The 4,207-nt window shown below is 48.1% G+C and overlaps 1 long non-coding RNA gene across 1 annotated transcript in view; it reads left to right on the top strand.

Moving 5' to 3' along the window:
• Positions 1-224: 224 nt before the first annotated feature.
• The window catches only part of LOC121936228, a 10,639-nt gene continuing 6,656 nt past the window's right edge, over positions 225-4,207 (top strand). The window contains exon 1 of the long non-coding RNA XR_006104941.1: positions 225-338. This is a non-coding gene — a long non-coding RNA (uncharacterized LOC121936228). The remainder of the gene's footprint in view (positions 339-4,207) is intronic.

Genomic DNA, 4,207 nt, shown 5'->3' with positions numbered 1-4,207 from the left:
GGAAGGAAGTTCCAAAATACAGGAAGAGCCACTGATCTGGCCTTCTCCTGTGTCAGCACCAGACATGTTTCTGGCAGTGATGCAGGGCCGGCTCATCCATATAGGCGAACTAGGCAGCTGCCTAGGGCGCCAAACTGCAGGGGGCGCCAGAGAGAGAGAGAAAGAGAGAGAGAGTGGCTTTAGCCTGAGGATCATAGAATCAGGCAAGCACAGCAGCCAGAAGCACTGCCAGCCTCCAAGAAGCAGGGAGAGAGAGCTACTTGCTGAGGTTGGAAGGGGGAAGATGTTTGCTGCACTCTGCAACTCCTTGGCTGCATCCACACTGGAGAATTAACCCGGTTTGGCACTGCTTTAACTCTTTCTGGCTCAAGGCTATGGAATTCTGGGAGTTGGAATTTGTTGTGGAGTGCAGAGTGCCTCCCTCCTCCCTTCCCTCTATCTTCTTTCCTTCCCCCTTATTTCTTTTCTCCCTCCCTCCCTCCCTCCCTCTTTCCTTCTGTCCCTCCCTCTCTCCCCTTCCTTCTTGCCTTCCTTCCTTCTTTCCTACTTTCCCCCTTCCTTCCTACCTTCCTTCCTTCCCTCTCTCCCTCTTTCTTTCCTCCTGTCCCCTCCCTCCCTCCCTCCCCTTCCCCCTCCCTCCCTCCCTCTCTTGCCAAGAGAGAGACTTGTTCAGGGAAGGCTTACCATGTCCTTCCTCTGAGGCTGAGAGAGTGTGACTCCCCCAAAGTCACCCAGTGGGTTTCCATGGCCCCAGTTCTCCTCCCCCCCCAACTCCTTCCTTCTTCCCAGACTTTGGCCCTATTCCTTCCCTATCCACCCACCTTTGCCTTCCTTCCCACTCACTCATCCCTTTCTCATATTCCTAGATCCCCTTGTTGCTGTTGTGTGTCTTCAAGTCCTTTCTGCCCCTGGCCACCCTCTCATGGGGTTTCCTTGGCAAGGTTTGTTCAGAGGAGTCTCACCATGGCCTTCCTCTGAGGCTGAGAGAGTGTGATGCCTCCACCCAGTAGGTTTCCATGGCCAAGCTAGGATTTGAGCCCAGAGTCATAGTCCAATGCTCAAACAACATACTGGCTCCAACAATCCACTTTAAAAGCTTGGTCTTCTTCCCTAATGTCTTCACCACAAAGGAAGGCACCACAAAATGGAAGACATTCAAGAAAAAGGGAGGCTCAAGAAAAGCTCCAAACACTCCTAGAAATGTAAATGCATGCTTCTTAGCCATGCTCAAAATGGAGGATGTTTTAGAAAACCTCCTGGACAGAAGGTTGGAATGGAGGACATGTCCTGGAAGAGGAGGAGGTCTGCCCTGCCCTGAGGCAAATCTATCATGGGGTTTTCTTGGCAATATGAGTTCAGAGAAGCTTTGCCATGGCCTTCCTCTGAGGCTGAGAGAGTGTGGCTTGCTCACGCTTGGTGTTATTATTATAGTTTATTTCTAAAGTGCTGTAAATGGTGTGCCTACTATGGGTCTTTTCTTTCTCGCCCTGGAGCCATTCCCATCCTTGTTTCATAGGCCACATCTACACTGCACAAATAATGCAATTTGATACCACTTTAACTGCCCTGGCTCCATGCTATGGAATCCTGGGATTCGGATTTTTGGAGGAGATTTTGCTTTCTCAGTCAGTGGAGCCACAACAAACTACAAATCCCAGGGCTCCATAACATGGAAGCAGCAGGATGACCAGATGTCCTCTTTTTCTGGGGCATATCTTACATTTAAGTCTTCTGTCCAGGAGGAATTCCAAAAATGTCCTCCCTTTTGAGCATCACTAAGACACATGGATTTATATTTATATGAGGAGTTTCAGCTTTTACTTGGTCATATCCTCCATTTTACTTGAAAGACCTACATTTTGCGGTGCCTTGTCCTCCTTTGCAGTTAGGACAGCCGGTCACTGTGGGAGCCAAGGGCACCTAGGTGTCAAACTGCATTAATTCTGCAGTGTGGCAGCAGCCCTGGTCCTCTCACCTGGTGACCCTACTGGTTTTCTTCTCTTTCTTGTGACATCCTTTTCTGCCCCTTAGGTGAAGATTTTTAGTTTTTAGGGGTCATAGATGGACCACTACTACCCCACAAATTCATGGTGATGGGATCCAGATTTTTCAACATCATAAGAATGAATAATGCTTCCAGCTTGCAAAAGGAATATGTGTGCATTAGTCCCCATTCCAAATATCTCAACAATAAAAAAAGTCTTTAACCTGTAAAAACCTAATTGGCTTTTTGACTAATTCTCATGAATTCTCTGCTCATGAACTCCCATAGATTGCAATGACATCAGAGAATAAACTGTGGAGCAAGAGAACCTGCTGAGCTTTGGATGCTACAGCTTCATTTGCTCCACTTTCGTTTTAGCACATAGGTGCCAATCCAGAAATGAAGCAGCCATCTAGACAAATTGTTTTGAACAGGAATAATACTGCGCATCACTTCCTATATTTCAGAGGAAGGAAATTTTCTTCTGACCTCACAAGCCCCACCCATACCACCACATAAACTGCATATATGCTTGAAATTCTGGATAATATGCCATACTTCTGTTGAAGTCAATTACAGTCCATAAAAACTCATGATATAATGTATTTGCTTTCGTTTTGGATACCATAGCACTCTTTTTCTCTCTGCAAAAACCTCATGTGGCCACCTTTTTGGAAACTGGAAAAATGGCATTTGATGTCTATGTGTGTGTGTGTGTGTGTGTGTGTATGTATGTACGTGTGTGCGTGCATGCAGATTATGCATAGAGACTGAGGTGTATAGGCTCTAACATACATACGTTCCCATTGAGCAAGCAGTACGTTCTGGAGCAGTAATGAACCATGTTGCATGATTAGGAGCTACTGTATATACTCATGTATAAGTCTAGAAATTTTAGTCAAAAATTGACCCCAACAGCCTGGGTTTACTTATCCACAAGTCAATGTAAGTAAGTACTTTCAGTCTTATATGTGGCGGGTTACAGACGGGCAGGGAAAGACGTCTTGGAGGTGTATTCAGCTGAATACGGAGCCTCCAGACTGCCCACCCCGGGGACGTGCTTCAGGTGTTGGAGCTTCCACATGGGGGGCAATGAAGACGCCTCACCTGGGTCCGTTTCGGACCCGTAGCTTCCAAACCGCCGCCTCGGAGGACGCTGCAAAAAGAGAGGCAGCTTCCGCACGGGCGGCCCAAACCGCGGCTTTTTTTTTCTTTTGCCGGCTACTGGATGCGCAGCTGCGCAGCTACAGCGCTAAGCAGCAGCAGAAAGCCTATGTGCGCATTTAAAGCGGCCGGGCCCCTTTAAACTTTTCCCCTCTGCCCTGCCCAAGAACAGTGGTGGTCTCCTGCCAGCTGGTGATCAGCTGGTGTTGGCATCCTTGTCCGCTTGCACTTTGCCAGTGTCACCAGCATCATAGATGCCTCCTCTCCTTTGGTCCCCGCGCTCTTGCTGAATGTGCAATGCGCAGCCACAGCTGTCTCCACTGCCACCGCTGTCCCCCTGCCATCCCCCATCACCTCCCTTGTACATATGTAAATATTTACAGCTTTAGCGTTTTTTATTGTTAGGTGAAAATGGCACAGGAATGTGTGTAGGGGTGCACTTTAAACTCCAAACTTTCCCTTATCACTTTCTACAACCAAAACATCCGCCGGCAAAACTTACAACTTCCCGCAATTCTAGCAACGCATGCGCACAAGTGGCTCTAGGGTTAGGGTTACGAGCCTTAAAATGCGCCGCAGCTGTGCCGCAGCTTCCACAGCTGCATGGCAGCGGACGTTGCAATTAAAGGCTGACTGCAAACCGCGCATGTCCCGGACCCTGACCCATTATGCGACGCAGCTGACACGGAGCTTTTAAACCGGCAACTTATATTTGCGGCGTAGCAATTCTGGCGTACCGATCCAGCAGCTTACGTACGGAGATGCGCACGTACGCTGCAAATCAAAAAGAAGCGGAAAAAAGCGGCACCTTTTTAATGCCGCTTCTTCCCGCTTGAGGCGTGCGAGGGGCGTGTTCATGACGGCATTCAGGTAAGGCCCGTCTGAAGGCTCTACCTTCATGACGTCATAAATACACCCCTTTTTGCCCGTCTGTAACATAACACTTTAGTTAAACTGCTTCAAGAGGTGATCCTAAGTCTTGCTACTAAATGTGCTAATGAGAAGGAAATCCACATTCCATTTCTTAAAATAGAATATCATTAGCTATAGATTTTTCTC

This window comes from Sceloporus undulatus, chromosome 1, assembly GCF_019175285.1.
Source record: "Sceloporus undulatus isolate JIND9_A2432 ecotype Alabama chromosome 1, SceUnd_v1.1, whole genome shotgun sequence".
NCBI lineage: Eukaryota > Metazoa > Chordata > Lepidosauria > Squamata > Phrynosomatidae > Sceloporus > Sceloporus undulatus.
This window is presented reverse-complemented; position numbering and strand designations above follow the sequence as displayed.